The sequence below is a fragment of the Coregonus lavaretus genome (genome assembly GCF_964263955.1).
Source record: "Coregonus lavaretus genome assembly, contig: HAP1_SCAFFOLD_4176, whole genome shotgun sequence".
Classification (NCBI taxonomy): domain Eukaryota; kingdom Metazoa; phylum Chordata; class Actinopteri; order Salmoniformes; family Salmonidae; genus Coregonus; species Coregonus lavaretus.
In genome coordinates, this window is record NW_028164214.1 from 21,868 (window position 1) to 35,229 (window position 13,362).

Sequence of the window (13,362 nt, forward strand, 5' to 3'; positions counted from 1 at the left end):
TTAGGGTACATTCAAAGCCATACATTCTTAATGCATCGGGGTACATTCAGAACCATACATTTAATTTCATGCAACAATCTATTGACGCAATCAGCAATATTAATCTGCATGCTCATTGATGGCGTATAGTGTATAGCCTTTTGTAAAATGAGATAGTATCAATTGCATTATATATTTCATGCGGAATTAAAAGTGAATCTTACATGTCACTTCTTTGAAAAAATAAACGAATATTTTCTTGAAAAATCTTAATTATATCTTTCAGTGACTGTTTTTCTTAACACGTTCAAAGATGTATAAAGCTGAACCTTGGTAATTACAAAGAAAGCTGCTTACAGGTTCTATCCTCTTGGTTAAGCTGCTTGGCACCGCTAAATGTGTATTCTCCTTCTGCTCTGTACCGTGTTAGCCTCTTAGCTGGCCCTGCTAAGCTATTTTCCTCATCTCTGGGCCCTGCGAAGGTATATTCCTAATCTCTGGGCCCTGCTAAGGTCAGCTCTCATCCGGTTTAATGACTGGTGCAGGCAGCTAATAGAGCAATATCCAAGTTAAAATGTTTTCCTGAGAAACCACTAGACTATGGGTAGGGCGGTCTCGCTGACCTGGTTGGGTTTCAACTTTTCACGTGAAATTGTTATTATTTAGCCTATTGCATTTAAGTATATAAGCATTTTTTACTAAACCTATTTATTATTAGTAGGTCTTTTTGATCATTATTATTATTAGGTCTAGTGTCGTTATAAGTCTTATTATTTACTGTTGTTGTATGCTAATCAATGTTATAACAATGCTGTTTATGTTTTTGAAGCTGGAAAGAGGATAATGATTGTTTTAAATTATCATTATAAATTAGCTTTCATTGGTTAAAAAAAAGGGGAAACGATTATCATGATAATAATTGTTTAGTTTTTCTTCTGCAGGTTTCCAGTAATGGAGTTTAATCTTACTCGGCTACCGGCGGGACGGGACTCCAGCTGCTCTCCACCGAGCTCCAAACAGGACCTCCCAACATTCAACCCCAACCTGAAACCCAACCAGGTCAGCGAGACCGCCCTGTATGGAATACCCATAGTCTGCCTGGTGCTAGATGGCCAGGAGAGACTGTGCCTGGCGCAGATCTCCAACACCCTGCTGAAGAACTACAGCTACAACGAGATCCACAACCGGCGCGTGGCTCTGGGCATCACCTGCGTGCAGTGCACCCCGGTCCAGCTGGAGATACTGAGGCGCGCGGGCGCCATGCCCATCTCCTCGAGGCGCTGTGGGATGATCACAAAGCGCGAAGCCGAGAGGCTTTGTAAATCGTTTCTTGGAGCCCACAACCCTCCAAGACTACCGGAGAATTTCGCGTTTGATGTTTCCCACGAGTGCACGTGGGGGAGCCGTGGTAACTTTATACCAGCCAGGTACAACAGCTCCCGAGCCAAGTGCATCAAGTGTTTCTACTGCAATATGTATTTTTCACCAAATAAGTTCATATTCCACTCTCACCGTACATCAGAGTCCAAGTATACCCAGCCAGACGCTGCTAACTTTAACTCCTGGAGGAGACACCTCCAACTGACTGACAAGGGCTCACCGGATGACGTAGCTCATGCGTGGGAGGACGTCAAAGCCATGTTCAACGGGGGCAACCGGAAGAGGACGCTGCCCATGCACAGCCACGGGTCCGAACGTTCCTCTCCGTTAAAACCTCACCAAGAACCTTTCAACCTGCCCCGGAGAGACTCACCGGAGACCCCCCCTAAAATCGTCCGCTGCGAGGACAACCGGGGAGGCATGGGGAGTGTGACGAGCATCACGCGCAGCTATCCCGTTATCCCGGTGCCCAGCAAAAGCTTCGGGATGCTGCAGAACGTGAAGATCCCTCCACCTCTCTTCCCACACCCCTACGGGTTTCCGGCCTTCGGGTTGTGTCAGAAGAAGGGTGACGGTGGTGTGATGGGGGAGCCAAATAAAGCCCACCTCTCTGGGGTCTTCTCCTGGCCTCGCACCAAGGACAGCGCCTACCACTCTTTCCCCATGTTCTGGCCAACTGCAGACGGCCTCCCCATGCCGTCCTACCCCCACCCCCACCTCCAGCCACAGCGCCAGGCCCAGCCCAAGCAGCCCTCGGCGGTCCTGTGCGCCAGACAGAGTGAGCTGGACGCATCCGAGCAGGGTGACAGAAATAATAACACACCGAAGAACAGCCTGGTGGACAGTGAGCGTTGCTCCAGCACTCAGTCCACCCGGAATGAGGACAACAAGTCCGGGGATGAGGCGAGGTCAATGGACGGTATAATGCCCCTTCTACCCGGGAAGGTTGGCTATGTCTCCGCATTCAGACCCGTCATCAAAGACGCTGAGAGTATAGCCAAACTTTACTGTAACCGGGGGAAGTACAACGGGACTCGAGCTGGGTATCTGTCACCTGATTTCCTGAGCGAGAGCTCGAGCTACAGGTCCTTGTCCCCATGCAGCGTGGACAGCGTTGGCGAGCCAGATGTGGACGTGGAGACCAATAAATCACAGGAGGATGAGAAGTCACTTCCGCACTCCATTGAGGACTGCAGGAGCCCCCCTATCCCTCTTCTAAACCTGACGGGCGGCGCAGGTTCACCAAACGGCCTGGAATCCGTCCCAGAGCCGGAGCAGGCCGCTGTGGTCGACTCACAGAGAATGAACCTACCACTACACGTGGTGCTGTCTTCAAATAGAGATAGACAGGGCAAACAGCTGCCGGACAGCAATAAGACCACGTCTTTTGTTGAAGTGAGTGATTGATATGGGCCTGCTCATTATATGAAATGACCATTTACATACTAAGGAATATACTTTTTAGTTGTTATTAATTCATTGATTAATTTAAAAAGTCATCATCCTCTTGCTTTTACGCACACATTGGGCTCATCTTTTATTTTATGCACATGTTTGTTTTGTCTGTGTGAATAGCAGATAATCAAAGACCGTTCAAATACACTATCCAATAGTCGAATGTGTCCCAATGTCAGAGAGTATTATTGAATGCAATTCACCAACAATCCTCATTATCCTGTCCGATTTATCTAGGTGTATTCACCGGACAGGAGTGATATGCAACAAAGGAGAAGTCCATATGCTTTTGGTTCAGCAACGAATTACCAGACAGACAATGTGGAATCGAAAGGTTGGATGTCGTTCTGTTAACATTTTTATAATAAAATACATTTTGTGAAAAAGGAACGAGACTTTATTTGTTGTTTATTCAGATGACAGTGCCAGTAGAGAGGAGCCTTCTTCGACAGTGGAAGAGGTTGAAACCAAGTCTTATAACGGCCAAAACAGTGAGGAGAGCCCGAGAGAAGAACCGAACGAGGGTTAGTTCAAGTGCTACACTTGTCAGTCGCTTATAGCGTATTTGACATTTTCTGTCAGAACTTTTGATATACAAATATTTAAGCCTCTATTTTATAGCCTATTTTTTTTTAAATATTTTGTAATGTTATAAATGTTGTCTCTGTATATATTCAGACGAGGAATCGACGCACGATGTTAGCAGAGTCTCACACAAACTCAGACAGACATAGAAAAACTGGCAAAATGTAAGACCATTAAATAACAATTATAATTTGTATTAATATTATTATTAATAATACATGTTGGTCTATTTTGTTTAACTAAGTTAATGTTTATTATATCCTTTCTTTAATAATTGGAATGATCCCTAAATGATCCCTAAATGATCCCTAAATGATCCCTACAGAATATAATAGAAATAGAACAGCTTTCACCCCAGGCCTTTTACCAATCGCTTAACATGAATCGTTAAACATAAATGAGCCTATATAATTTAACCGACACCATTCAGTCTATACCGTTTAGCCTAAACCCCGAAGCAATTTTCAACCCGTATTGATTTTCTATTTTTAACACGTTTGTTCGTTCCTTTTCTACAGACGAATTGCAGAAACAACTCGTGGAGCTAAGGAAGAAACTGGAACGAGAATTCCAACATTTAAAAGGTATAATTCAGTAGGCAGGTTTCCATTGACCCAGGATTATTCCACGCTGGCTGGCTGGCTGGACAAAAGCAATGTCGCAAAAAAAAATATCATTGTGACATGTGAAATGGAAACGGCAGATATAGGAGACATTTTCTAAAGATCAACAACATTTTTATCTGTTCGACGGTGTATTTCTCTTTTGTCGAACTAACTTTTCCGCTCCACATTTCATTGTAAATGCCTAGTTTACTGCTTGCAAATATTCTTTTTTTTTTTTCAAGTATAAAAATAATGTTTCTTTGCAGGACAGGGATTATCCTGAGTTTCAAGAATGCCAGAATTGCTTCGCCTTGCTTTTCTGGTTGGCTGGAAAGTTTCACCATCCAATTATTTCAGATCTACAGGAGTGGCAGCGTCACCATGGCATCGACTAGCCTAGGCAGCCCACCGTGCCTGGGCAGCCCACCGTGCCTAGGCAGCCCACCGTGCCTGGGCAGCCCACCGTGCCTAGGCAGCCCACCGTGCCTGGGCTCCAGATCCGTGGCGATACGTTAGACACATGACCATTATTAGAATGTGGCAAATATTAGAACACCTGAAAAAAATAACAAATAAAAAACACTGGACAAGTTCATGGAAACTAAGCTATTGTTCATCTGATCAAATTTCACAGTGTAATAGTTTTTGATTCCAACGGGTTAGAGTATATTTTTTATGAGTGTTTCTCTTCATGTCATGCTTGTCATGATCAGCATCTTGAACGCTGAACAAAAACAAGTCGATTAGGTTTTGCACTACGTTTTATTTGACAATGCCGTGTTCACGTGCTAGTCGGATCTAGGAAACTCTGAATTGTCGACTTGCTAACTGGTTGTAGTTATATACGTGCCGTGTTCAACCAGTTAGCAAGTCGGACATTTCTGGGTTTCCTTGTTCCGAGTAGTATGTGAACGCGGGATTAGTGCATGCTAGTTTTGTATTGCATGGTTCGATTGTCATTTATGTTTCTATCAAACGCATATGGCTATTTGTTGCACCTGCAATGGTAATTTAGGAAGCTAGATTCCATTTTGCCCCGGTAGGATGACATGTTAAAAGAATAGCCGAGTAGGCTAGTTTATAGGCTACACTAAAGATGACTAAGCTATTCTAATTGCTCCCCAGATAATTTCCATGATCAGATGAAAAGGGAGCTGTCCTACAGAGAGGAGATGTTTCAGCAGCTTCATATTGTCAGAGGTGAGAACACACCGACCATTCAGACTGAGGCATACTGGTATAAAAGACTAGCTGCTTACAATTTCGTTAATAAAGTGGGACCATTAAACAGCAGCAACAAGTGTTGATGTAAAAAGGGCTATATGAATACATTTAATTGGTTGATTGATCGAATGCAATTGTTTGCTAAATAAATACATTGATGAATTGTCTATGCTCTAAATGTATCTTGATAAGCTCATTCCATCTGGTGGAGATGTATATAGGCCTAAATGTAGATTTACATCTCTAAATGAGTGACGTAAATCAGGGGTTCTCCAACCTCTTCTCGGGAACCCCCAGCCATGTAAATCAGGGGTTCTCCAACCTCTTCTCGTGAACCCCCAGCCATGTAAATCAGGGGTTCTCCAACCTCTTCTCGTGAACCCCCAGCCATACAAAGCATTTAATCTATTCCACAGCTAGCATACCTGATTCACCTTGTCAACTAATCATCGAGCCCTTGACTAGGTGAATCCGGTGAGCTTAGTTCAGGGCTACAGCAACATGGTGAACTGTCCCCAACGTTTGAAAGCCACTGATGTAAATCCTAGTCTGCTCCTCATATGGAGCAGGCTCTCCCGAGTGGCGCAGTGGTCTAAGGCGCTGCATCGCAGTGCTAGCTGTGCCACTAGAGATCCTGGTTCGAATCCAGGCTCTGTCGTAGCCGGCCGCAACCGGGAGACCCCATGGGGCGGCGCACAATTGGCCCAGGGTAGGGGAGGGAATGGCTGGCAGGGATGTAGCTCAGTTGGTAGAGCATGGCGTTTGCAACGCCAGGGTTGTGGGTTCGATTCTAGTATAAAAAATAAAAATGTATGCACTCACTAACTGTAAGTCGCTCTGGATAAGAGCGTCTGCTAAATGAGTAAAAATGTAAAAAATATCATCATCTGGCCGTTACATATAGACACATTATGCAGCGAGCTGGAGAAAGAGGAAAAGGCTTGCTTATGCTATTCAACACAAGTTGAAAGGTAACTGATATGAAGCCTGTAGGAATATGCTGATAAATAAATATACAGCGCATTCGGAAAGTATTCAGACCCCTTGACTTTTTCCACATGTTGTTAATTTACGGCCTTATTCTAAAATGGATTATATTAAATGTGTTCCTCATCAATCTACACACAATACCCCATAATGACAAAGCGAAAACAGGTTTTTATAAATTTTAGCAAATGTATTAAAAATAAAAAACAGAAATACCTTATTTACATACAGTACCAGTCAAAGGTTTTAGAACACCTACTCATTCCAGGGTTTTTCTTTATTTTTTACAATTTTTTACATTGTAAAATAATAGTGAAGACATCAAAACTATGAAATAACACATATGGAATCATGTAGTAACTAAAAAAGTGTTAAACAAATCTAAATTTATTTTATATTTGAGATTCTTCAAATAGCCACCCTTTGCCTTGATGACAGCTTTGCACACTCGTGGCATTCTCTCAACCAGCTTCACCTGGAATGTTTTTCCAACAGTCTTGAAGGAGTTCCCACATATGCTGAGCACTTGTTGGCTGCTTTCCCTTCACTCTGCCGTCCGTCTCATCCGAAGGCATAAACAGTCTGTCAAGTGTTATTACAGTTTAGAGCATGGCCTTGATTCAATTGACCCACAACTGCCTTTGTAACTACTTTTGAATTCAAATAGGTTTGTCAAGTTACATTTACTGAGAAAAAAGAGAATAAACTTATATGCATTTTGAAAACACATCAACAGAAAGTAATTGTGTATTGTGAGGAGCACACACACACACACACACACACACACACACACACACACACACCACACACACACACACACACACACACACACACACACACACACACACACACACACACACACACACACACACACACACACACACACACACACACACACACACACACACACACACACACACACACACACACACACACACACACACACACACACACACACACACACACACACACACACACACAGACACACACACACACACACACACACACACACACACAACACACACACACACACACACACACACACAACACACACACACCACACACACACACACACACACACACACACACACACACACACACCACACACACACCTTACACACACACACACACCACACACACACACACACACACACACAGACACACACACACACACACACACACACAACACACAACACACACACACACAACACACACACACACACACACACACACACACACACACACACACACACACACACACACACACACACACACACACACACACACACACACACACACACACACACACACACACACACACACACACACACACACACACACACACACACACACACACACACACACACCACACACACACACACACACACACACACACACACACACACACACACACACACACACACACCACACACACGCACACACACCACACACACACACACACACACACACCACACAACACACACAACACACACACACCACACACACACACACACACACACACACACACACCACACACACACACACACACAACCACACACACACACACACACACACACACACACACACACACACACACACACACACCCAGTGCATATGTTTCTTCATCTAGTGGATCTATATAGTTCTTATTCCCTTTCTTCCCAGAAGCTCACGACGCGCGACACCATTTCTCCTGTAAGATGCTGACTCCTCGTCACTACACTGGAACCTGCTCTTCTACCACCCTAGTCCCTTCCCACAGTCCGCCGTGGAGCCCCATCAGTCTGGAAAGCGAGACTACTACCACCCTGAAGACTAGGCCTACAGTGACCCAAACACAAGGCAGGATCTGAGTTAGGGTAGACAATTTAACACGAGAGAGACCGGATCTGAGTTAGGGTAGACAATTTAACACGAGAGAGACCGGATCTGAGTTAGGGTAGACAATTTAACACGAGAGAGACCGGATCTGAGTTAGGGTAGACAATTTAACACGAGAGAGACCGGATCTGAGTTAGGGTAGACAATTTAACACGAGAGAGACCGGATCTGAGTTAGGGTAAACAATTTAACACGAGAGAGACCGGATCTGAGTTAGGGTAGACAATTTAACACGAGAGAGACCGGATCTGAGTTAGGGTAGACAATTTAACACGAGAGAGACCGGATCTGAGTTAGGGTAGACAATTTAACACGAGAGAGACCGGATCTGAGTTAGGGTAAACAATTTAACACGAGAGAGACCGGATCTGAGTTAGGGTAGACAATTTCCAGTAACTTTCCAAAAAGTCCCAGTTTTTTCCAGAAATCCTGGTTGGAAGATTCCTAGAATCAGAAAGGAATAAGCAGGAAACCCAGAATTCTCCAACCAGGATTTCTGGAAAACCTGGGAATTTTGGGAAAGTTAACATACTTTTGCAAACCTTGTCTGAGAAATTATATATGATCAGTTTTGCATTTTAGAATAGATAATATGATATGGACATGGAGGACTTGATCGTAGATCAGCACTGCTACTCTGAGGGGCTTTATGAATCCGGCCCTGGCCTCTATCAAATGACCACATCATTGTACCAGAGCAATGCTTTGGCGTGAAGGAAACCTATAGCCGCCGTTAGCCACTGCATAAAATAAACCTATAGCCGCCGTTAGCCACTGCATAAAATAAACCTATAGCCGTCGTTAGCCACTGCATTAATGTACTTAACTGTAACATATGAGAAAGTGTGTCTTCAGACTCAGTGTATAATTTATATAAAGTTATAAAGTACCACATGAAAAATACATGATATGTTTAATTGAAAATATGATCATAACTTTTATAAATCATTAATATATATATTTGGTGGCAAAGGGCAATGAATAATATGTATCCTGTGATAGTTTTGTTACTTGAATGTGGCTATTTACAGTCAGGTCCATAAATATTTGGACATTTACCAAGTTAGTATTATTGTAGCTGTCTACCACAGCATATTGGAGTTGAAATTAAATAATTAATATGAGCTGAAAGTGCAGACTTTCAGCTTTAATTTGAGAGTATTTACATCCAAATCGGTTGAACGGTGTAGGAATTACAGCACTTTTCATATGTGGTCCCCCCATTTTTAAGGGACCAAAAGTAATTGGACAACTGGCTGGTCAGCTGTTCCATGACCAGGTGTGTGTTTGGCTGCTCAGCTGTTCCATGACCAGGTGTGTGTTTGGCTGCTCAGCTGTTCCATGACCAGGTGTGTGATTGGCTGCTCAGCTGTTCCATGACCAGGTGTGTGATTGGCTGCTCAGCTGTTCCATGACCAGGTGTGTGTTTGGCTGCTCAGCTGTTCCATGACCAGGTGTGTGTTGGCTGCTCAGCTGTTCCATGACCAGGTGTGTGATTGGCTGCTCAGCTGTTCCATGACCAGGTGTGTGATTGGCTGCTCAGCTGTTCCATGACCAGGTGTGTGTTTGGCTGCTCAGCTGTTCCATGACCAGGTGTGTGATTGGCTGTTCAGCTGTTCCATGACCAGGTGTGTGTTTGGCTGATCAGCTGTTCCATGACCAGGTGTGTGTTTGGCTGCTCAGCTGTTCCGTGGCCAGGTGTGTGTTTGGCTGCTCAGCTGTTCCATGACCAGGTGTGTGTTTGGCTGCTCAGCTGTTCCATGACCAGGTGTGTGATTGGTTGCTCAGCTGTTCCATGACCAGGTGTGTGATTGGCTGCTCAGCTGTTCCATGGCCAGGTGTGTGTTATTCCCTCATTAGTTAATTTACAAGGAAGCAGATAAAAGGTCTAGAGTTGATTTCAAGTGTGGCATTTGCATTTGGAATCTGTTGCTGTTAACCCTCAATATGAAGTCCAAAGAGCTGTCACTGCCAGTGAAGCAAGCCATCATTAGGCTGAAAAATCAAAACAAACCCATTAGAGAGATAGCAAAAACATTAGGTGTGGCCAAATCAACTATTTGGTACATTCTTAAAAAGAAAGAACACACTGGTGAGCTCAGGAACACCAAAAGGCCCGGAAGACCACAGAAAACCACAAGATGTAAACCATTGGTAAGCCTCAAAAACAGGAAGACCAGATTAGAGTTAGCCAAAAAACATCTTAAAAAGCCTGTACAGTTCTGGAACATCCTATGGACAGATGAGACAAATATCAACTTGTACCAGAATGATGGGAAGAGAAGAGTATGGAGAAGGGAAGGAACTGCTCATGATCCGAAGCATACCACCTCATCTGGGAAGCATGGTGGAGGTAGTGTTATGGCGTGGGCATGTATGGCTGCCAATGGAACTGGTTCCCTTGTATTTATTGATGATGTGACTGCTGTCAAAAGCAGCAAAATTAATTCTGAAGTGTTTATTTATTATCTGCTCGGATTCAGCCAAATGCTTCAAAACTCTTTGGACGGCGCTTCACAGTGCAGATGGACAATGACCCGAAGCATACTGCGAAAGCAACCCAATACTTTTTTAAGGCAAAGAAGTGGAATGTTCTGAAATGGCCAAGTCAATCACCTGATCTGAATCCAATTGAGCATGCATTTCACTTGCTGAAGGCAAAACTCCCCAAGAACAAGCAGGAACTGAAGACAGCTGCAGTAAAGGCCCGGCAGAACATCACCAGGGAAGAAACCCAGCATCTGGTGGTGTCTATGGGTTCCAGACTTCAGGCAGTCATTGACTGCAAAGGATTTGCAACCAAGTATTAAAACTCACAATGTAATTTATGATTATGTTAGTTTGTCCAATTACTTTTGAGCCTCTAAAATTGTGGGGCTATGTATAAAAATTGTTTTATTTCCGACACGGAAGTTCAGACAATAATTTTGACAAAACCCTTAAATTAAAGATGAAAGTCTACACTTAAAGCACATCTTGATTGTTTCCTTTCAAAACCATTGTGGCGGCCTACAGAGCCAAAAGGATGCAATTTGTTTCACTGTCCAAATACTTATGGACCTGACAATAAGTGGTATTATTTTAATGTACTGTAAGTAGTTTACGTTTGATTTCATTTCTCAATGTTGTTAACTAATTACCACTGCTTGCTCTCTGCTAATCTGCAACTTTGTATATGTAATTCACTTTAAAGTAGCACCCTAAATGATATATATGTGTATTAAAATCTGTGGTTTGGGATTCATTTGTTGCTATTTTTGTAGAACAATAACATCGCACAACATCATAGACATAGCCTAATGATGATAATTACTCTAATGCACTGGTACTAGTGGGTCTATAGCTTGTCACAGTAGGGCAGTCAGACTGGTAATAGTGGTGGTTATAGCGTGTCATAGTGGTGACAGACTGGTTATAGTGGTGGTTATAGCGTGTCATAGTGGTGACAGACTGGTAATAGTGGTGGTTATAGCGTGTTATAGTGGTGACAGACTGGTAATAGTGGTGGTTATAGCGTGTTATAGTGGTGACAGACTGGTAATAGTGGTGGTTATAGCGTGTCATAGTGGTGACAGACTGGTAATAGTGGTGGTTATAGCGTGTTATAGTGGTGACAGACTGGTAATAGTGGTGGTTATAGCGTGTCATAGTGGTGACAGACTGGTAATAGAGGTGGTTATAGCGTGTCATAGTGGTGACAGACTGGTAATAGTGGTGGTTATAGCGTGTCATAGTGGTGACAGACTGGTAATAGTGGTGGTTATAGCGTGTCATAGTGGTGACAGACTGGTAATAGTGGTGGTTATAGCGTGTCATAGTGGTGACAGACTGGTAATAGTGGTGGTTATAGCGTGTCATAGTGGTGGTTATAGCGTGTCATAGTGGTGACAGACTGGTAATAGTGGTGGTTATAGCGTGTCATAGTGGTGGTTATAGCGTGTCATAGTGGTGACAGACTGGTAATAGTGGTGGTTATAGCGTGTCATAGTGGTGGTTATAGCGTGTCATAGTGGTGACAGACTGGTAATAGTGGTGGTTATAGCGTGTCATAGTAGGGCAGTCAGACTGGTAATAGTGGTGGTTATAGCATGTCATAGTGGTGACAGACTGGTAATAGTGGTGGTTATAGCGTGTCATAGTGGTGGTTATAGCGTGTCATAGTGGTGGTTATAGCGTGTCATAGTGGTGACAGACTGGTAATAGTGGTGGTTATAGCGTGTCATAGTGGTGACAGACTGGTAATAGTGGTGGTTATAGCGTGTCATAGTGGTGACAGACTGGTAATAGTGGTGGTTATAGCGTGTCATAGTGGTGACAGACAGACTGGTAATAGTGGTGGTTATAGCGTGTCATAGTGGTGACAGACTGGTAATAGTGGTGGTTATAGCGTGTCATAGTGGTGACAGACTGGTAATAGTGGTGGTTATAGCGTGTCATAGTGGTGACAGACTGGTAATAGAGGTGGTTATAGCGTGTCATAGTGGTGACAGACTGGTAATAGTGGTGGTTATAGCGTGTCATAGTGGTGACAGACTGGTAATAGTGGTGGTTATAGCGTGTCATAGTGGTGACAGACTGGTAATAGTGGTGGTTATAGCGTGTCATAGTGGTGACAGACTGGTAATAGTGGTGGTTATAGCGTGTCATAGTGGTGACAGACTGGTAATAGTGGTGGTTATAGCGTGTCATAGTGGTGACAGACTGGTAATAGTGGTGGTTATAGCGTGTCATAGTGGTGGTTATAGCGTGTCATAGTGGTGACAGACTGGTAATAGTGGTGGTTATAGCGTGTCATAGTGGTGGTTATAGCGTGTCATAGTGGTGACAGACTGGTAATAGTGGTGGTTATAGCGTGTCATAGTGGTGACAGACTGGTAATAGTGGTGGTTATAGCGTGTCATAGTGGTGACAGACTGGTAATAGTGGTGGTTATAGCGTGTCATAGTGGTGACAGACTGGTAATAGTGGTGGTTATAGCGTGTCATAGTGGTGACAGACTGGTAATAGTGGTGGTTATAGCGTGTCATAGTGGTGACAGACTGGTAATAGTGGTGGTTATAGCGTGTCATAGTGGTGACAGACAGACTGGTAATAGAGGTGGTTATAGCGTGTCATAGTGGTGACAGACTGGTAATAGTGGTGGTTATAGCGTGTCATAGTGGTGACAGACTGGTAATAGTGGTGGTTATAGCGTGTCATAGTGGTGACAGACTGGTAATAGTGGTGGTTATAGCGTGTCATCGTGGTGACAGAGCGGGAGTAAAGT

At 43.7% G+C, this 13,362-nt stretch overlaps 1 pseudogene across 1 annotated transcript; it reads left to right on the forward strand.

Annotated features, from left to right (window-relative positions):
• Positions 1-930: 930 nt before the first annotated feature.
• LOC311117315 (SKI family transcriptional corepressor 1 homolog-B-like) lies at positions 931-8,068 on the forward strand (annotated as a pseudogene). Its single transcript has 7 exons — positions 931-2,754; positions 3,052-3,148; positions 3,231-3,338; positions 3,493-3,563; positions 3,918-3,983; positions 5,130-5,204; positions 7,881-8,068. The product of its transcript is annotated as an SKI family transcriptional corepressor 1 homolog-B-like (transcript).
• Positions 8,069-13,362: the final 5,294 nt, after the last annotated feature.